The sequence below is a fragment of the Mytilus edulis genome, chromosome 1, assembly GCF_963676685.1.
Source record: "Mytilus edulis chromosome 1, xbMytEdul2.2, whole genome shotgun sequence".
In the NCBI taxonomy this organism is placed as follows: domain Eukaryota; kingdom Metazoa; phylum Mollusca; class Bivalvia; order Mytilida; family Mytilidae; genus Mytilus; species Mytilus edulis.
This window is the reverse complement of record NC_092344.1, coordinates 82,165,984-82,189,344: the sequence shown is the minus strand read 5'-3', so window position 1 is coordinate 82,189,344 and position 23,361 is coordinate 82,165,984. Positions and strand designations below refer to the sequence as shown.

Here is a 23,361-nt window from a genome sequence, read left to right as displayed (position 1 = left end):
CTTTTTTGGAATCGGGCGTCACTGATGAGTCTTGTATAGACGAAACGCACGTCTGGCGTAGATACAAAGTTTGATCCTGGTATTTATAATGAGTTTATTGATACGAGTATTCGATACATGTGTTATACGCCAATAATGGAACCATTGATTAGCTGCTTATAACGATAAAAAAAAACCAAAAAAAACTAAGACAATTGATCTTACAAATGCAGGAATGGTTATATTTTAATGCACAGCAAAACATTATCAGATAGTGCCATTTTTCAGTGAAAAGGGAGTGTCAAACATTTTAAATCACAGTACGTCAACTCCTACAGCTATAAAGAAACTACTGATGGCTTATAAAAAGGTAAACATGAAGATTAATGAACCATGTTTTTTTTTCTAATTTCAGTTTTTGACTCAACACTCCTGTTTAAACTGAAACGTCGAATTTCAGATTTTTAAATGCTAAAAAAATACTGCTTGCTGTCTAATAATCTTAGTTTTACAGAATAAAACGAGGATGTCCTTAATAATTAGAAGTATTCTGCAGTGTAAGCAACAGTCATCAAAATTCATCAAAATTATTTGACACAGAGAATACGTCAACATGTTCAAAAAGGTCTTATTTCGTAAATGTGTTACCTACCGTGAAGTAACCGGGCTACCATAAAGTGTAAACTATTGATTCACTATTATTCGTTGAATACCAATTTTCGTGGATTTTACGGGTACAGTTGAGCCACAAATTCAAATGATCAACGAATAACATATATTTTCAATAGCCTTTGTATACATTGATTGACAAAACCACGAAATCAAATGTCCGCGAAGATGCAAGTTTTCAGCAATCCACGAAAATTGAAAACCACAAAAATAAGTGAATTCACAGTATGTAAAATTGTATATTTGCTACAGCAGTGTTTGACGCATTCAACAGTTTTATCCAAAGTCACCGAGATTTTTCAAAATTATTTGATACCGAGAATACGTCAATAAGTTAAATAAAGTTCTTCGCTAATTTGTGACCTACCAGGAAATAACCGGCCGACCCTTAAGTAAATGTGTATATGCGAATGTTTGTTATAGCAGAATTTAAAGCAATCCGCAGTTTTATCCACAGCCATTTAGATTTGTAAAAATTATTGGATACCGAGAATACTTCTTCAAGTAAAAAAAGTTCTTCGTAAATGTGTCACCTACCGTGAAGAAAGCGGACGATCGTAAATTGTATGTGCATATGCGTATGTTTCTAATAGTAACGTTTGAAGCATTCCGCAATTTTATCGAAAGATGACGAGATTTGTCAAAATGATTGGATACCGAGAATACGTCAACAAGTGTTAAAGTTCTTCGTAAATGTGTAGCCTACCGTGAAGTAAACAGGCGACCTTAAAGTGTATGTGTATACATCTTTCCCTACTTTGTTGATTATTTCATTTCAGAATATGTCATATTGAATTTTGAATGATTGCATCTTGTACACCAGAGCAAATCAATATCAACAGGAATAGCTTGTGCCACCTAGTAGAACGAACGCCACATGTAGGGTGTTGGCTATGTTTGACACGAAGTGGCGGTTTTGAAGCGGAGAAAAACTATCAAGGTAAGTTCAAATATTAAAATTCCTTTTTTGAAATTGTTAGTACCAATAATGGGTTGCACGGACCCGAGAATACGTCAACAAGTGTTAAAGTTCTTCGTAAATGTGTAGCCTACCGTGAAGTAAACAGGCGACCTTAAAGTGTATGTGTATACGTATATATTTGTTATAGCAGAGTTTGACGCCTTCTGCAGTTTTATCCACAGTCATTTATATTTCTCAAAATTATTGGATACTGAGAATACGTCAACACGTAAATACAATTATTCGTAAATGTGTCACCTACCGTGAAGAAAGCTGGCGATCGTAAAGTGTATGTTTATATGCGTATGTATGTTATAGCAGAGTTTGAAGCATTCTGCAGTGTTATTCACAGTCATTTAGATTTGTCAAAATAACTGGATACCGAGAACACGTCAACACGTAAATAAAATTATTCGTAAATGTGTCATCTAACGTGAAGAAAGCGGGCGATCGTAAAGTGCATGTGTATGTGCGTATGTTTGTTATCGCAACTTAGAAGCAATCCGCAATTTTATCGAAAGATACCGAGATTTGTCAAAATTATTTGATACCGAGAATACGCCAACACGTGATAAAGTTCTTCATAAATGTGTTGCCTACTGTGCAGTAAACGGGTGACTTTAAAAAGGTTAGTGTAGATGTGTATGTTTAATATAGCAGAGTTTGAATCATTTCACAGTTCTATCCGCAGTCAACAAGATTTGTCAAAATTATTGATCTACAGAAAAATATGTCAACAATTAACAAAAGTTCTTCGTAAAAGTGTTACTTACCGTGACGAAAGCGGACGATCGTAAAGTGTATGTGCATATGCGTATGTTTCTAATAGTAACGTTTGAAGCATTCCGCAATTTTATCGAACGATACCGAAATTTGTGAAAATGATTGGATACCGAGAATACGTCAACAAGTGTTAAAGTTCTTCGTAAATGTGTAGCCTATCGTGAAGTAAACGGGCGACCTTAAAGTGTATGTGTATACATATATGTTTGTTATAGCAGAATTTGACGCATTCTGCAGTTTTCTTCACAGTCATTTAGATTTATCAAAATAACTGGATACCGAGAACACGTCAACACGTAAATAAAATTATTCGTAAATGTGTCACCTAACGTGAAGAAAGCGGGCGATCGTAAAGTGTATGTGTATATGCGTATGTTTGTTATCGCAACTTAGAAGCAATCCGCAATTTTATCGAAAGATACCTAGATTTGTCAAAATTATTTGATACCGAGAATACGTCAACAACGTGATAAAGTTCTTCATAAATGTGTTGCCTACTGTGCAGTAAACGGGTGACTTTAAAAAGGTTAGTGTAGATGTGTATGTTTAATATAGCAGAGTTTGAATCATTTCACAGTTCTATCCGCAGTCAACAAGATTTGTCAAAATTATTGATCTACAGAAAAATATGTCAACAATTAACAAAAGTTCTTCGTAAAAGTGTCACCTACCGTGAAGAAAGCGGACGATCGTAAAGTGTATGTGCATATGCGTATGTTTCTAATGGTAACGTTTGAAGCATTCCGCAATTTTATCGAAAGATACCGAAATTTGTGAAAATGATTGGATACCGAGAATACGTCAACAAGTGTTAAAGTTCTTCGTAAATGTGTAGCCTATCGTGAAGTAAACGGGCGACCTTAAAGTGTATGTGTATACATATATGTTTGTTATAGCAGAATTTGACGCATTCTGCAGTTTTATCCACAGTCATTTAGATTTGTCAAAATTATTGGATACCGAGAACACGTCAACACGTAAATAAAATTATTCGTAAATGTGTCACCTACCGTGAAGAAAGCGGGCGATCGTAAAGTGTGTGTGCAAATGCGTATGTTTCTAATAGTAACGTTTGAAGCATTCCGCAATTTTATCGAACGATACCGAAATTTGTCAAAATGATTTGATACCGAGAATACGTCAACAAGTGTTATAGTTCTTCGTAAATATGTAGCCTATCGTGAAGTAAACGGGCGACCTTAAAGTGCATGTGTATACATATATGTTTGTTATAGCAGAATTTGACGCATTCTACAGTTTCATCCACAGTCATTTAGATTTGTCAAAATTATTGGATACCGAGAACACGTCAACACGTAAATAAAATTATTCGTAAATGTGTCACCTACCGTGAAGAAAGCGGGCGATCGTAAAGTGTATGTGTATATGCGTATGTTTGTTATCGCAACTTAGAAGCAATCCGCAATTTTATCGAAAGATACCTAGATTTGTCAAAATTATTTGATACCGAGAATACGTCAACAACGTGATAAAGTTCTTCATAAATGTGTTGCCTACTGTTCAGTAAACGGGTGATTTTAAAAAGGTTAGTGTAGATGTGTATGTTTAATATAGCAGAGTTTGAATCATTTCACAGTTCTATCCGCAGTCAACAAGATTTGTCAAAATTATTGATCTACAGAAAAATATGTCAACAATTAACAAAAGTTCTTCGTAAAAGTGTTACTTACCGTGACGAAAGCGGACGATCGTAAAGTGTATGTGCATATGCGTATGTTTCTAATAGTAACGTTTGAAGCATTCCGCAATTTTATCGAACGATACCGAAATTTGTGAAAATGATTGGATACCGAGAATACGTCAACAAGTGTTAAAGTTCTTCGTAAATGTGTAGCCTATCGTGAAGTAAACGGGCGACCTTAAAGTGTATGTGTATACATATATGTTTGTTATAGCAGAATTTGACGCATTCTGCAGTTTTCTTCACAGTCATTTAGATTTATCAAAATAACTGGATACCGAGAACACGTCAACACGTAAATAAAATTATTCGTAAATGTGTCACCTACCGTGAAGAAAGCGGGCGATCGTAAAGTGTGTATGCAAATGCGTATGTTTCTAATAGTAACGTTTGAAGCATTCCGCAATTTTATCGAACGATACCGAAATTTGTCAAAATGATTTGATACCGAGAATACGTCAACAAGTGTTATAGTTCTTCGTAAATGTGTAGCCTATCGTGAAGTAAACGGGCGACCTTAAAGTGCATGTGTATACATATATGTTTGTTATAGCAGAATTTGACGCATTCTACAGTTTCATCCACAGTCATTTAGATTTGTCAAAATTATTGGATACCGAGAACACGTCAACACGTAAATAAAATTATTCGTAAATGTGTCACCTACCGTGAGGAAAGCGGGCGATCGTAAAGTGTATGTTTATATGCGTATGTATGTTATAGCAGAGTTTGACGCATTCTGCAGTTTTCTTCACAGTCATTTAGATTTGTCAAAATAACTGGATACCGAGAACACGTCAACACGTAAATAAAATTATTCTTAAATGTGTCACCTACCGCGAAGAAAGCGGGCGATTGTAAAGTGTATGTGTATATGCGTATGTTTGTTATCGCAACTTAGAAGCAATCCGCATTTTTATCGAAAGATACCTAGATTTGTCAAAATTATTTGATACCGAGAATACGTCAACACGTGATAAAGTTCTCTTCATAAAAGTGTAGCCTATCGTGAAGTAAACGGGCGACCTTAAAGTGTGTGTGTATACATATATGTTTGTTATAGCAGAATTTGACGCATTCTGCAGTTTTATCCACAGTCATTTAGATTTGTTAAAATAACTGGATACCGAGAACACGTCAACACGTAAATAAAATTATTCTTAAATGTGTCACCTACCGTGAAGAAAGCGGGCGATCGTAAAGTGTATGTGTATATGCGTATGTTTGTTATCGCAACTTAGAAGCAATCCGCAATTTTATCGAAAGATACCTAGATTTGTCAAAATTATTTGATACCGAGAATACGTCAACACGTGATAAAGTTCTTCATAAATGTGTTGCCTACTGTGCAGTAAACGGGTGACTTTAAAAAGGTTAGTGTAGATGTGTATGTTTAATATAGCAGAGTTTGAATCATTTCACAGTTCTATCCGCAGTCAACAAGATTTGTCAAAATTATTGATCTACAGAAAAATATGTCAACAATTAACAAAAGTTCTTCGTAAAAGTGTCACCTACCGTGAAGAAAGCGGACGATCGTAAGTTGTATGTGTATATGCGTATGTTTCTAATAGTAACGTTTGAAGCATTCCGCAATTTTATCGAACGATACCGAAATTTGTGAAAATGATTGGATACTTAGAATACGTCAACAAGTGTTAAAGTTCTTCGTAAATGTGTAGCCTATCGAGAAGTAAACGGGCGACCTTAAAGTGTATGTGTATACATATATGTTTGTTATAGCAGAATTAGACGCATTCTGCAGTCTTATCCACAGTCATTTAGATTTGTCAAAATTATTGGATACCGAGAACACGTCAACACGTAAATAAAATTATTCGTAAATGTGTCACCTGACGTGAAGAAAGCGGGCGACCGTAAAGTGTATGTGCATATGCGTATGTTTCTAATAGTATCGTTTGAAGCATTCCGCAATTTGATCGAACGATACCGAAATTTGTGAAAATGATTGGATACCGAAAATACGTCAACAAGTGTTAAAGTTCTTCGTAAATGTGTAGCCTATCGTGAAGTAAACGGGCGACCTTAAAGTGTATGTGTATACATATATGTTTGTTATAGCAGAATTTGACGCATTCTGCAGTTTTATCCACAGTCATTTAGAGTTGTCAAAATTATTGGATACCGAGAACACGTCAACACGTAAATAAAATTATTCGTAAATGTGTCACCTTCCGTGAAGAAAGCGGGCGATCGTAAAGTGTATGTTTATAGGCGTATGTATGTTATAGCAGAGTTTGAAGCATTCTGCAGTTTTCTTCACAGTCATTTAGATTTGTCAAAATAACTGGATACCGAGAACACGTCAACACGTAAATAAAATTATTCTTAAATGTGTCACCTACCGTGAAGAAAGCGGGCGATCGTAAAGTGTATGTGTATGTGCGTATGTTTGTTATCGCAACTTTGAAGCAATCCGCAGTTTTATCGAAAGATACCGGGATTTGTCAAAATTATTTGATACCGAGAATACGTCAACACGTGATAAAGTTCTTCATAAATGTGTTGCCTACTGTGAAGTAAACGGGCGACCTTAAAATGTATGTGTATATGTGTATGTTTAATATAGCAGAGTTTGAATCATTCCACAGTTCTATCCGCAGTCAACGAGATTTGTCAAAATTATTGATATACAGAAAATATGTCAACAATTAACAAAAGTTCTTCGTAAAAGTGTCACCTACCGTGCAGTAAATGGACAACCGTAAAGTGTGTGTGTATTTGTGTATGTTTGTTACATAAAAATGTAAGTATTCCGCAATTTGATCCAGTCACCGAGATTTGTAAAATATATTGGATACAGATGATACGTCAACAAGTAAACCAGTTCTTCGTTGACGTATTACGTACCGTGAAGTAACTGGGCGAAAGTAAAGTGTAAGAATATATATGTATGCTTGTTATAACAGAGTATGACGCATTCTGCAGTTTTCTTCACAGTCATTTAAATTTGTCAAAATAACTGGATACCGAGAACACGTCAAAACGTAAATAAAATTATTCTTAAATGTGTCACCTACCGTGAAGAAAGCGGGCGATCGTAAAGTGTATGTGTATGTGCGTATGTTTATTATCGCAACTTAGAAGCAATCCGCAATTTTATCAAACGATCGTAAAGTGTATGTTTATATGCGTATGTATGTTATAGCAGAGTTTGAAGCATTCTGCAGTTTTCTTCACAGTCATTTAGATTTGTCAAAATAACTGGATACCGAGAACACGTCAACACGTAAATAAAATTATTCTTAAATGTGTCACCTACCGTGACGAAAGCGGACGATCGTAAAGTGTATGTGCATATGCGTATGTTTCTAATAGTAACGTTTGAAGCATTCCGCAATTTTATCGAACGATACAGAAATTTGTCAAAATGATTGGATACCGAGAATACGTCAACAAGTGTTAAAGTTCTCTTCATAAAAGTGTAGCCTATCGTGAAGTAAACGGGCGACCTTAAAGTGTATGTGTATACATATATGTTTGTTATAGCAGAATTTGACGCATTATGCAGTTTTCTTCACAGTCATTTAGATTTGTCAAAATAACTGGATACCGAGAACACGTCAACACGTAAATAAAATTATTCTTAAATGTGTCACCTACCGTGAAGAAAGCGGGCGATTGTAAAGTGTATGTGTTTATGCGTATGTTTGTTATCGCAACTTAGAAGCAATCCGCATTTTTATCGAAAGATACCTAGATTTGTCAAAATTATTTGATACCGAGAATACGTCAACACGTGATAAAGTTCTCTTCATAAAAGTGTAGCCTATCGTGAAGTAAACGGGCGACCTTAACGTGTATGTGTATACATATATGTTTGTTATAGCAGAATTTGACGCATTCTGCAGTTTTATCCGCAGTCATTTAGATTTGTCAAAATAACTGGATACCGAGAACACGTCAACACGTAAATAAAATTATTCTTAAATGTGTCACCTACCGTGAAGAAAGCGGGCGATCGTAAAGTGTATGTGTATATGCGTATGTTTGTTATCGCAACTTAGAAGCAATCCGCAATTTTATCGAAAGATACCTAGATTTGTCAAAATTATTTGATACCGAGAATACGTCAACACGTGATAAAGTTCTTCATAAATGTGTTGCCTATTGTGCAGTAAACGGGTGACTTTAAAAAGGTTAGTGTAGATGTGTATGTTTAATATAGGATAGTTTGAATCATTTCACAGTTCTATCCGCAGTCAACAAGATTTGTCAAAATTATTGATCTACAGAAAAATATGTCAACAATTAACAAAAGTTCTTCGTAAAAGTGTGACTTACCGTGAAGAAAGCGGGCGATCGTAAAGTGTATGTGCATATGCGTATGTTTCTAATAGTAACCTTTGAAGCATTCCGCAATTTTATCGAACGATACCGAAATTTGTGAAAATGATTGGATACCGAGAATACGTCAACAAGTGTTAAAGTTCTTCGTAAATGTGTAGCCTATCGAAAAGTAAACGGGCGACCTTAAAGTGTATGTGTATACATATATGTTTGTTATAGCAGAATTTGACGCATTCTGCAGTTTTATCCACAGTCATTTAGAGTTGTCAAAATTATTGGATACCGAGAACACGTCAACACGTAAATAAAATTATTCGTAAATGTGTCACCTTCCGTGAAGAAAGCGGGCGATCGTAAAGTGTATGTTTATAGGCGTATGTATGTTATAGCAGAGTTTGAAGCATTCTGCAGTTTTCTTCACAGTCATTTAGATTTGTCAAAATAACTGAATACCGAGAACACGTCAACACGTAAATAAAATTATTCTTAAATGTGTCACCTACCGTGAAGAAAGCGGGCGATCGTAAAGTGTATGTGTATGTGCGTATGTTTGTTATCGCAACTTTGAAGCAATCCGCAGTTTTATCGAAAGATACCGGGATTTGTCAAAATTATTTGATATCGAGAAAACGTCAACACGTGATAAAGTTCTTCATAAATGTGTTGCCTACTGTGAAGTAAACGGGCGACCTTAAAATGTATGTGTATATGTGTATGTTTAATATAGCAGAGTTTGAATCATTCCACAGTTCTATCCGCAGTCAACGAGATTTGTCAAAATTATTGATATACAGAAAATATGTCAACAAATTAACAAAAGTTCTTCGTAAAAGTGTCACCTACCGTGCAGTAAATGGACAACCGTAAAGTGTGTGTGTATTTGTGTATGTTTGTTACATAAAAATGTAAGTATTCCGCAATTTGATCCAGTCACCGAGATTTGTAAAATATATTGGATACAGATGATACGTCAACAAGTAAACCAGTTCTTCGTTGACGTATTACGTACCGTGAAGTAACTGGGCGAAAGTAAAGTGTAAGAATATATATGTATGCTTGTTATAACAGAGTATGACGCATTCTGCAGTTTTCTTCACAGTCATTTAAATTTGTCAAAATAACTGGATACCGAGAACACGTCAAAACGTAAATAAAATTATTCTTAAATGTGTCACCTACCGTGAAAAAAGCGGGCGATCGTAAAGTGTATGTGTATGTGCGTATGTTTATTATCGCAACTTAGAAGCAATCCGCAATTTTATCAAACGATCGTAAAGTGTATGTTTATATGCGTATGTATGTTATAGCAGAGTTTGAAGCATTCTGCAGTTTTCTTCACAGTCATTTAGATTTGTCAAAATAACTGGATACCGAGAACACGTCAACACGTAAATAAAATTATTCTTAAATGTGTCACCTACCGTGAAGAAAGCGGACGAGCGTAAAGTGTATGTGCATATGCGTATGTTTCTAATAGTAACGTTTGAAGCATTCCGCAATTTTATCGAACGATACCGAAATTTGTCAAAATGATTGGATACCGAGAATACGTCAACAAGTGTTAAAGTTCTCTTCATAAAAGTGTAGCCTATCGTGAAGTAAACGGGCGACCTTAAAGTGTATGTGTATACATATATGTTTGTTATAACAGAATTTGACGCATTCTGCAGTTTTCTTCACAGTCATTTAGATTTGTCAAAATAACTGGATACCGAGAACACGTCAACACGTAAATAAAATTATTCTTAAATGTGTCACCTACCGTGAAGAAAGCGGGCGATTGTAAAGTGTATGTGTTTATGCGTATGTTTGTTATCGCAACTTAGAAGCAATCCGCATTTTTATCGAAAGATACCTAGATTTGTCAAAATTATTTGATACCGAGAATACGTCAACACGTGATAAAGTTCTCTTCATAAAAGTGTAGCCTATCGTGAAGTAAACGGGCGACCTTAAAGTGTATGTGTATACATATATGTTTGTTATAGCAGAATTTGACGCATTCTGCAGTTTTATCCGCAGTCATTTAGATTTGTCAAAATAACTGGATACCGAGAACACGTCAACACGTAAATAAAATTATTCTTAAATGTGTCACCTACCGTGAAGAAAGCGGGCGATCGTAAAGTGTATGTGTATATGCGTATGTTTGTTATCGCAACTTAGAAGCAATCCGCAATTTTATCGAAAGATACCTAGATTTGTCAAAATTATTTGATACCGAGAATACGTCAACACGTGATAAAGTCCTTCATAAATGTGTTGCCTATTGTGCAGTAAACGGGTGACTTTAAAAAGGTTAGTGTAGATGTGTATGTTTAATATAGGATAGTTTGAATCATTTCACAGTTCTATCCGCAGTCAACAAGATTTGTCAAAATTATTGATCTACAGAAAAATATGTCAACAATTAACAAAAGTTCTTCGTAAAAGTGTTACTTACCGTGAAGAAAGCGGGCGATCGTAAAGTGTATGTGCATATGCATATGTTTCTAATAGTAACCTTTGAAGCATTCCGCAATTTTATCGAACGATACCGAAATTTGTGAAAATGATTGGATACCGAGAATACGTCAACAAGTGTTAAAGTTCTTCGTAAATGTGTAGCCTATCGAAAAGTAAACGGGCGACCTTAAAGTGTATGTGTATACATATATGTTTGTTATAGCAGAATTTGACGCATTCTGCAGTCTTATCCACAGTCATTTAGATTTGTCAAAATTATTGGATACCGAGAACACGTCAACACGTAAATAAAATTATTCGTAAATGTGTCACCTACCGTGAAGAAAGCGGGCGATCATAAAGTGTATGTGCATATGCGTATGTTTCTAATAGTAACGTTTGAAGCATTCCGCAATTTTATCGAACGATACCGAAATTTGTGAAAATGATTGGATACCGAGAATACGTCAACAAGTGTTAAAGTTCTTCGTAAATGTGTAGCCTATCGTGAAGTAAACGGGCGACCTTAAAGTGTATGTGTATACATATATGTTTGTTATAGCAGAATTTGACACATTCTGCAGTTTTATCCACAGTCATTTAGAGTTGTCAAAATTATTGGATACCGAGAACACGTCAACAGGTAAATAAAATTATTCGTAAATGTGTCACCTTCCTTGAAGGAAGCGGGCGATCGTAAAGTGTATGTTTATAGGCGTATGTATGTTATAGCAGAGTTTGAAGCATTCTGCAGTTTTCTTCACAGTCATTTAGATTTGTCAAAATAACTGGATACCGAGAACACGTCAACACGTAAATAAAATTATTCTTAAATGTGTCACCTACCGTGAAGAAAGCGGGCGATCGTAAAGTGTATGTGTATGTGCGTATGTTTGTTATCGCAACTTTGAAGCAATCCGCAGTTTTATCGAAAGATACCGGGATTTGTCAAAATTATTTGATACCGAGAATACGTCAACACGTGATAAAGTTCTTCATAAATGTGTTGCCTACTGTGAAGTAAACGGGCGACCTTAAAATGTATGTGTATATGTGTATGTTTAATATAGCAGAGTTTGAATCATTCCACAGTTCTATCCGCAGTCAACGAGATTTGTCAAAATTATTGATATACAGAAAATATGTCAACAATTAACAAAAGTTCTTCGTAAAAGTGTCACCTACCGTGCAGTAAATGGACAACCATAAAGTGTGTGTGTATTTGTGTATGTTTGTTACATAAAAATGTAAGTATTCCGCAATTTGATCCAGTCACCGAGATTTGTAAAATATATTGGATACAGATGATACGTCAACAAGTAAACCAGTTCTTCGTTGACGTATTACGTACCGTGAAGTAACTGGGCGAAAGTAAAGTGTAAGAATATATATGTATGCTTGTTATAACAGAGTATGACGCATTCTGCAGTTTTATTCACAGTCATTTAAATTTGTCAAAATAACTGGATACCGAGAACACGTCAACACGTAAATAAAATTATTCTTAAATGTGTCACCTACCGTGAAGAAAGCGGGCGATCGTAAAGTGTATGTGTATGTGCGTATGTTTATTATCGCAAATTAGAAGCAATCCGCAATTTTATCAAACGATCGTAAAGTGTATGTTTATATGCGTATGTATGTTATAGCAGAGTTTGAAGCATTCTGCAGTTTTCTTCACAGTCATTTAGATTTGTCAAAATAACTGGATACCGAGAACACGTCAACACGTAAATAAAATTATTCTTAAATGTGTCACCTACCGTGAAGAAAGCGGACGATCGTAAAGTATATGTGCATATGCGTATGTTTCTAATAGTAACGTTTGAGGCATTCCGCAATTTTATCGAACGATACAGAAATTTGTCAAAATGATTGGATACCGAGAATACGTCAACAAGTGTTAAAGTTCTTCGTAAATGTGTAGCCTATCGTGAAGTAAACGGGCGACCTTAAAGTGTATGTGTATACATATATGTTTGTTATAGCAGAATTTGACGCATTCTGCAGTTTTATCCACAGTCATTTAGAGTTGTCAAAATTATTGGATACCGAGAACACGTCAACACGTAAATAAAATTATTCGTAAATGTGTCACCTTCCTTGAAGGAAGCGGGCGATCGTAAAGTGTATGTTTATAGGCGTATGTATGTTATAGCAGAGTTTGAAGCATTCTGCAGTTTTCTTCACAGTCATTTAGATTTGTCAAAATAACTGGATACCGAGAACACGTCAACACGTAAATAAAATTATTCTTAAATGTGTCACCTACCGTGAAGAAAGCGGGCGATCGTAAAGTGTATGTGTATGTGCGTATGTTTGTTATCGCAACTTTGAAGCAATCCGCAGTTTTATCGAAAGATACCGGGATTTGTCAAAATTATTTGATACCGAGAATACGTCAACACGTGATAAAGTTCTTCATAAATGTGTTGCCTACTGTGAAGTAAACGGGCGACCTTAAAATGTATGTGTATATGTGTATGTTTAATATAGCAGAGTTTGAATCATTCCACAGTTCTATCCGCAGTCAACGAGATTTGTCAAAATTATTGATATACAGAAAATATGTCAACAATTAACAAAAGTTCTTCGTTAAAGTGTCACCTACCGTGCAGTAAATGGACAACCATAAAGTGTGTGTGTATTTGTGTATGTTTGTTACATAAAAATGTAAGTATTCCGCAATTTGATCCAGTCACCGAGATTTGTAAAATATATTGGATACAGATGATACGTCAACAAGTAAACCAGCTCTTCGTTGACGTATTACGTACCGTGAAGTAACTGGGCGAAAGTAAAGTGTAAGAATATATATGTATGCTTGTTATAACAGAGTATGACGCATTCTGCAGTTTTATTCACAGTCATTTAAATTTGTCAAAATAACTGGATACCGAGAACACGTCAACACGTAAATAAAATTATTCTTAAATGTGTCACCTACCGTGAAGAAAGCGGGCGATCGTAAAGTGTATGTGTATGTGCGTATGTTTATTATCGCAAATTAGAAGCAATCCGCAATTTTATCAAACGATCGTAAAGTGTATGTTTATATGCGTATGTATGTTATAGCAGAGTTTGAAGCATTCTGCAGTTTTCTTCACAGTCATTTAGATTTGTCAAAATAACTGGATACCGAGAACACGTCAACACGTAAATAAAATTATTCTTAAATGTGTCACCTACCGTGAAGAAAGCGGACGATCGTAAAGTATATGTGCATATGCGTATGTTTCTAATAGTAACGTTTGAGGCATTCCGCAATTTTATCGAACGATACAGAAATTTGTCAAAATGATTGGATACCGAGAATACGTCAACAAGTGTTAAAGTTCTTCGTAAATGTGTAGCCTATCGTGAAGTAAACGGGCGACCTTAAAGTGTATGTGTATACATATATGTTTGTTATAGCAGAATTTGACGCATTCTGCAGTTTTATTCACAGTCATTAAGATTTGTCAAAATAACTGGATACCGAGAACACGTCAACACGTAAATAAAATTATTCGTAAATGTGTCACCTAACGTGAAGAAAGCGGGCGATCGTAAAGTGTATGTGTATATGCGTATGTTTGTCAACTTAGAAGCAATCCGCATTTTTATCGAAAGATACCTAGATTTGTCAAAATTATTTGATACCGAGAATACGTCAACACGTGATAAAGTTCTCTTCATAAAAGTGTAGCCTATCGTGAAGTAAACGGGCGACCTTAAAGTGTATGTGTATATATATATGTTTGTTTTAGCAGAATTTGACGCATTGTGCAGTTTTATCCACAGTCATTTAGATTTGTCAAAATAACTGGATACCGAGAACACGTCAACACGTAAATAAAATTGTTCTTAAATGTTTCACCTACCGTGAAGAAAGCGGGCGATCGTAAAGTGTATGTGTATATGCGTATGTTTGTTATAGGAGAATTTAAAGCAATCCGCAGTTTTATCCACAGTCATTTAGATTTGTAAAAATTATTGGATACCGAGAATACGTCAACAAGTAAAAAAAGTTCTTCGTAAATGTGTCACCTCCTGTGAAGAAAGCGGACGATCGTAAATTGTATGTGCATATGCATACGTTTCTAATTGTAACGTTTGAAGCATTCCGCAATTTTATCGAAAGATGCCGAGATTTGTCAAAATGATTGAATACCGAGAATACGTCAACAAGTGTTAAAGTTCTTCGTAAATGTGAAGCCTACCGTGAAGTAAACGGGCGACCTGAAAGTGTATGTGTATACGTATATGTTTGTTATAGCAGAGTTTGAGGCCTTCTGCAGTTTTATCCACTGTCATTTAGGTTTCTCAAAATTATCGGATACTGAGAATACGTCAATACGTAAATAAAATTATTCGTAAATGTGTCACCTACCGTGAAGAAAGCTGGCGATCGTAAAGTGTATGTTTATATGCGTATGTATGTTATAGCAGAGTTTGAGGCATTCTGCAGTTTTCTTCACAGTCATTTAGATTTGTCAAAATAACTGGATACCGCGAACACGTCAACACGTAAATACAATTATTTGTAAATGTGTCACCTAACGTGAAGAAAGCGGGCGATCGTAAATTGTATGTGTATATGCGTATGTTTGTTATCGCAACTTAGAAGCAATCCGCAGTTTTATCGAAAGATACCTGGATTTGTCAAAATAATTTGATACCGAGAATACGTCAACACGTGATAAAGTTCTTCATAAATGTGTTGCCTACTGTGTAGTAAACGGGTGACTTTAAAAAGGTTAGTGTAGATGTGTATGTTTAATATAGCAGAGTTTGAATCATTTCACAGTTCTATCCGCAGTCAACAAGATTTGTCAAAATTATTGATCTACAGAAAAATATGTCAACAATTAACAAAAGTTCTTCGTAAAAGTGTTACTTACCGTGAAGAAAGCGGACGATCGTAAAGGGTATGTGCATATGCGTATGTTTCTAATAGTAACGTTTGAAGCATTCCGTAATTTTATCGAAAGATACCGAAATTTGTGAAAATGATTGGATACCGAGAATACGTCAACAAGTGTTAAAGTTCTTCGTAAATGTGTAGCCTATCGTGAAGTAAACGGGCGACCTGAAAGTGTATGAGTATTTTGACGCATTCTGCAGTTTTATCCACAGTCATTTAGATTTGTCAAAATTATTGGATACCGAGAACACGTCAACACGTAAATAAAATTATTCGTAAATGTGTCACCTACTGTGAAGAAAGCGGGCGATCGTAAAGTGTATGTGCATATGCGTATGTTTCTAATAGTAACGTTTGAAGCATTCCGCAATTTTATCGAACGATACCGAAATTTGTCAAAATGATTGGATACCGAGAATATGTCAACAAGTGTTAAAGTTCTTCGTAAATATGTAGCCTATCGTGAAGTAAACGGGCGACCTTAAAGTGCATGTGTATACATATATGTTTGTTATAGCAGAATTTGACGGATTCTGCAGTTTTATCCACAGTCATTTAGATTTGTCAAAATTATTGGATACCGAGAACACGTCAACACGTAAATGAAATTATTCGTAAATGTGTCACCTACCGTGAAGAAAGCGGGCGATCGTAAAGTGTATGTTTATATGCGTATGTTAGTTATAGCAGAGTTTGAAGCATTCTGCAGTTTTCTTCACAGTCATTTAGATTTGTCAAAATAACTGGATACCGAGAACACGTCAACACGTAAATAAAATTATTCTTAAATGTGTCACCTACCTTCGTTGACGTATTACGTACCGTGAAGTAACTGGGCGAAAGTAAAGTGTAAGAATATATATGTATGCTTGTTATAACAGAGTTTGACGCATTCTGCAGTTTTCTTCACAATCATTTAGATTTGTCAAAATAACTGAATACCGAGAACACGTCAACACGTAAATAAAATTATTCTTCAATGTGTCACCTACCGTGAAGAAAGCGGGCGATCGTAAAGTGTATGTGTATGTGCGTATGTTTATTATCGCAACTTAGAAGCAATCCGCAATTTTATCGAAAGATACCGGGATTTGTCAAAATTATTTGATACCGAGAATACGTCAACACGTGATAAAGTTCTTCATAAATGTGTTGCCTACTTTGCAGTAAACGGGTGACTTTAAAATGTATGTGTATGTTTAATATAGCAGAGTTTATCATTCCACAGTTCTATCCGCAGTCAACGAGATTTGTCAAAATTATTGATACACAGAAAAATATGTCAACAATTAACAAAAGTTCTTCGTAAAAGTGTTACTTACCGTGAAGAAATCGGACGATCGTAAAGTGTATGTGCATATGCGTATGTTTCTAATAGTAACGTTTGAAGCATTCCGCAATTTTATCGAACGATACCGAAATTTGTCAAAATGATTGGATACCGAGAATACGTCAACAAGTGTTAAAGTTCTTCGTAAATGTGTAGCCTATCGTGAAGTAAACGGGCGACCCTAAAGTGTATGTGTATACATATATGTTTGTTATAGCAGAATTTGACGCATTCTGCAGTTTTATCCACAGTCATTTAGATTTGTCAAATTATTGGATACCGAGAACACGTCAACACGTAAATAAAGTTATTCGTAAATGTGTCACCTACCGTGAAGAAAGCGGGCGATCGTAAAGTGTATTTTTATATGCGCATGTATGTTATAGCAGAGTTTGAAGCATTCTGCAGCTTTCTTCACAGTCATTTAGATTTGTCAAAATAACTGGATACCGAGAACACGTCATCACGTAAATAAAATTATTCTTAAATGTGTCACCTACCGTGAAGAAAGCGGGCGATCGTAAAGTGTATGTGTATGTGCGTATGTTTGTTATCGCAACTTTGAAGCAATCCGCAGTTTTATCGAAAGATACCGGGATTTGTCAAAATTATTTGATACCGAGAATACGTCAACACGTGATAAAGTTCTTCATAAATGTGTTGCCTACTGTGAAGTAAACGGGCGACCTTAAAATGTATGTGTATATGTGTATGTTTAATATAGCAGAGTTTGAATCATTCCACAGTTCTATCCGCAGTCAACGAGATTTGTCAAAATTATTGATATACAGAAAATATGTCAACAATTAACAAAAGTTCTTCGTAAAAGTGTCACCTACCGTGCAGTAAATGGACAACCGTAAAGTGTGTGTGTATTTGTGTATGTTTGTTACATAAAAATGTAAGTATTCCGCAATTTGATCCAGTCACCGAGATTTGTAAAATATATTGGATACAGATGATACGTCAACAAGTAAACCAGTTCTTCGTTGACGTATTACGTACCGTGAAGTAACTGGGCGAAAGTAAAGTGTAAGAATATATATGTATGCTTGTTATAACAGAGTATGACGCATTCTGCAGTTTTCTTCACAGTCATTTAAATTTGTCAAAATAACTGGATACCGAGAACACGTCAAAACGTAAATAAAATTATTCTTAAATGTGTCACCTACCGTGAAGAAAGCGGGCGATCGTAAAGTGTATGTGTATGTGCGTATGTTTATTATCGCAACTTAGAAGCAATCCGCAATTTTATCAAACGATCGTAAAGTGTATGTTTATATGCGTATGTATGTTATAGCAGAGTTTGAAGCATTCTGCAGTTTTCTTCACAGTCATTTAGATTTGTCAAAATAACTGGATACCGAGAACACGTCAACACGTAAATAAAATTATTCTTAAATGTGTCACCTACCGTGACGAAAGCGGACGATCGTAAAGTGTATGTGCATATGCGTATGTTTCTAATAGTAACGTTTGAAGCATTCCGCAATTTTATCGAACGATACAGAAATTTGTCAAAATGATTGGATACCGAGAATACGTCAACAAGTGTTAAAGTTCTCTTCATAAAAGTGTAGCCTATCGTGAAGTAAACGGGCGACCTTAAAGTGTATGTGTATACATATATGTTTGTTATAGCAGAATTTGACGCATTATGCAGTTTTCTTCACAGTCATTTAGATTTGTCAAAATAACTGGATACCGAGAACACGTCAACACGTAAATAAAATTATTCTTAAATGTGTCACCTACCGTGAAGAAAGCGGGCGATTGTAAAGTGTATGTGTTTATGCGTATGTTTGTTATCGCAACTTAGAAGCAATCCGCATTTTTATCGAAAGATACCTAGATTTGTCAAAATTATTTGATACCGAGAATACGTCAACACGTGATAAAGTTCTCTTCATAAAAGTGTAGCCTATCGTGAAGTAAACGGGCGACCTTAACGTGTATGTGTATACATATATGTTTGTTATAGCAGAATTTGACGCATTCTGCAGTTTTATCCGCAGTCATTTAGATTTGTCAAAATAACTGGATACCGAGAACACGTCAACACGTAAATAAAATTATTCTTAAATGTGTCACCTACCGTGAAGAAAGCGGGCGATCGTAAAGTGTATGTGTATATGCGTATGTTTGTTATCGCAACTTAGAAGCAATCCGCAATTTTATCGAAAGATACCTAGATTTGTCAAAATTATTTGATACCGAGAATACGTCAACACGTGATAAAGTTCTTCATAAATGTGTTGCCTATTGTGCAGTAAACGGGTGACTTTAAAAAGGTTAGTGTAGATGTGTATGTTTAATATAGGATAGTTTGAATCATTTCACAGTTCTATCCGCAGTCAACAAGATTTGTCAAAATTATTGATCTACAGAAAAATATGTCAACAATTAACAAAAGTTCTTCGTAAAAGTGTGACTTACCGTGAAGAAAGCGGGCGATCGTAAAGTGTATGTGCATATGCGTATGTTTCTAATAGTAACCTTTGAAGCATTCCGCAATTTTATCGAACGATACCGAAATTTGTGAAAATGATTGGATACCGAGAATACGTCAACAAGTGTTAAAGTTCTTCGTAAATGTGTAGCCTATCGAAAAGTAAACGGGCGACCTTAAAGTGTATGTGTATACATATATGTTTGTTATAGCAGAATTTGACGCATTCTGCAGTTTTATCCACAGTCATTTAGAGTTGTCAAAATTATTGGATACCGAGAACACGTCAACACGTAAATAAAATTATTCGTAAATGTGTCACCTTCCGTGAAGAAAGCGGGCGATCGTAAAGTGTATGTTTATAGGCGTATGTATGTTATAGCAGAGTTTGAAGCATTCTGCAGTTTTCTTCACAGTCATTTAGATTTGTCAAAATAACTGGATACCGAGAACACGTCAACACGTAAATAAAATTATTCTTAAATGTGTCACCTACCGTGAAGAAAGCGGGCGATCGTAAAGTGTATGTGTATGTGCGTATGTTTGTTATCGCAACTTTGAAGCAATCCGCAGTTTTATCGAAAGATACCGGGATTTGTCAAAATTATTTGATATCGAGAAAACGTCAACACGTGATAAAGTTCTTCATAAATGTGTTGCCTACTGTGAAGTAAACGGGCGACCTTAAAATGTATGTGTATATGTGTATGTTTAATATAGCAGAGTTTGAATCATTCCACAGTTCTATCCGCAGTCAACGAGATTTGTCAAAATTATTGATATACAGAAAATATGTCAACAAATTAACAAAAGTTCTTCGTAAAAGTGTCACCTACCGTGCAGTAAATGGACAACCGTAAAGTGTGTGTGTATTTGTGTATGTTTGTTACATAAAAATGTAAGTATTCCGCAATTTGATCCAGTCACCGAGATTTGTAAAATATATTGGATACAGATGATACGTCAACAAGTAAACCAGTTCTTCGTTGACGTATTACGTACCGTGAAGTAACTGGGCGAAAGTAAAGTGTAAGAATATATATGTATGCTTGTTATAACAGAGTATGACGCATTCTGCAGTTTTCTTCACAGTCATTTAAATTTGTCAAAATAACTGGATACCGAGAACACGTCAAAACGTAAATAAAATTATTCTTAAATGTGTCACCTACCGTGAAAAAAGCGGGCGATCGTAAAGTGTATGTGTATGTGCGTATGTTTATTATCGCAACTTAGAAGCAATCCGCAATTTTATCAAACGATCGTAAAGTGTATGTTTATATGCGTATGTATGTTATAGCAGAGTTTGAAGCATTCTGCAGTTTTCTTCACAGTCATTTAGATTTGTCAAAATAACTGGATACCGAGAACACGTCAACACGTAAATAAAATTATTCTTAAATGTGTCACCTACCGTGAAGAAAGCGGACGAGCGTAAAGTGTATGTGCATATGCGTATGTTTCTAATAGTAACGTTTGAAGCATTCCGCAATTTTATCGAACGATACCGAAATTTGTCAAAATGATTGGATACCGAGAATACGTCAACAAGTGTTAAAGTTCTCTTCATAAAAGTGTAGCCTATCGTGAAGTAAACGGGCGACCTTAAAGTGTATGTGTATACATATATGTTTGTTATAACAGAATTTGACGCATTCTGCAGTTTTCTTCACAGTCATTTAGATTTGTCAAAATAACTGGATACCGAGAACACGTCAACACGTAAATAAAATTATTCTTAAATGTGTCACCTACCGTGAAGAAAGCGGGCGATTGTAAAGTGTATGTGTTTATGCGTATGTTTGTTATCGCAACTTAGAAGCAATCCGCATTTTTATCGAAAGATACCTAGATTTGTCAAAATTATTTGATACCGAGAATACGTCAACACGTGATAAAGTTCTCTTCATAAAAGTGTAGCCTATCGTGAAGTAAACGGGCGACCTTAAAGTGTATGTGTATACATATATGTTTGTTATAGCAGAATTTGACGCATTCTGCAGTTTTATCCGCAGTCATTTAGATTTGTCAAAATAACTGGATACCGAGAACACGTCAACACGTAAATAAAATTATTCTTAAATGTGTCACCTACCGTGAAGAAAGCGGGCGATCGTAAAGTGTATGTGTATATGCGTATGTTTGTTATCGCAACTTAGAAGCAATCCGCAATTTTATCGAAAGATACCTAGATTTGTCAAAATTATTTGATACCGAGAATACGTCAACACGTGATAAAGTTCTTCATAAATGTGTTGCCTATTGTGCAGTAAACGGGTGACTTTAAAAAGGTTAGTGTAGATGTGTATGTTTAATATAGGATAGTTTGAATCATTTCACAGTTCTATCCGCAGTCAACAAGATTTGTCAAAATTATTGATCTACAGAAAAATATGTCAACAATTAACAAAAGTTCTTCGTAAAAGTGTTACTTACCGTGAAGAAAGCGGGCGATCGTAAAGTGTATGTGCATATGCGTATGTTTCTAATAGTAACCTTTGAAGCATTCCGCAATTTTATCGAACGATACCGAAATTTGTGAAAATGATTGGATACCGAGAATACGTCAACAAGTGTTAAAGTTCTTCGTAAATGTGTAGCCTATCGTGAAGTAAACGGGCGACCTTAAAGTGTATGTGTATACATATATGTTTGTTATAGCAGAATTTGACACATTCTGCAGTTTTATCCACAGTCATTTAGAGTTGTCAAAATTATTGGATACCGAGAACACGTCAACAGGTAAATAAAATTATTCGTAAATGTGTCACCTTCCTTGAAGGAAGCGGGCGATCGTAAAGTGTATGTTTATAGGCGTATGTATGTTATAGCAGAGTTTGAAGCATTCTGCAGTTTTCTTCACAGTCATTTAGATTTGTCAAAATAACTGGATACCGAGAACACGTCAACACGTAAATAAAATTATTCTTAAATGTGTCACCTACCTTCGTTGACGTATTACGTACCGTGAAGTAACTGGGCGAAAGTAAAGTGTAAGAATATATATGTATGCTTGTTATAACAGAGTTTGACGCATTCTGCAGTTTTCTTCACAATCATTTAGATTTGTCAAAATAACTGAATACCGAGAACACGTCAACACGTAAATAAAATTATTCTTCAATGTGTCACCTACCGTGAAGAAAGCGGGCGATCGTAAAGTGTATGTGTATGTGCGTATGTTTATTATCGCAACTTAGAAGCAATCCGCAATTTTATCGAAAGATACCGGGATTTGTCAAAATTATTTGATACCGAGAATACGTCAACACGTGATAAAGTTCTTCATAAATGTGTTGCCTACTTTGCAGTAAACGGGTGACTTTAAAATGTATGTGTATGTTTAATATAGCAGAGTTTATCATTCCACAGTTCTATCCGCAGTCAACGAGATTTGTCAAAATTATTGATACACAGAAAAATATGTCAACAATTAACAAAAGTTCTTCGTAAAAGTGTTACTTACCGTGAAGAAATCGGACGATCGTAAAGTGTATGTGCATATGCGTATGTTTCTAATAGTAACGTTTGAAGCATTCCGCAATTTTATCGAACGATACCGAAATTTGTCAAAATGATTGGATACCGAGAATACGTCAACAAGTGTTAAAGTTCTTCGTAAATGTGTAGCCTATCGTGAAGTAAACGGGCGACCCTAAAGTGTATGTGTATACATATATGTTTGTTATAGCAGAATTTGACGCATTCTGCAGTTTTATCCACAGTCATTTAGATTTGTCAAATTATTGGATACCGAGAACACGTCAACACGTAAATAAAATTATTCGTAAATGTGTCACCTACCGTGAAGAAAGCGGGCGAT

At 35.3% G+C, this 23,361-nt stretch overlaps 1 long non-coding RNA gene across 3 annotated transcripts in view; it reads left to right on the top strand.

The window, feature by feature from the left end:
- The first annotated feature begins 68 nt into the window (after positions 1–68).
- LOC139492220 (uncharacterized) overlaps positions 69–23,361 on the top strand; it is a 47,877-nt gene continuing 24,584 nt past the window's right edge. For 2 of the 3 annotated variants that reach the window (XR_011656728.1, XR_011656716.1), the window contains exon 1: positions 69–1,588. This is a non-coding gene — a long non-coding RNA (uncharacterized lncRNA). The remainder of the gene's footprint in view (positions 1,589–23,361) is intronic. The other variant, XR_011656717.1, reaches the window with a different exon arrangement.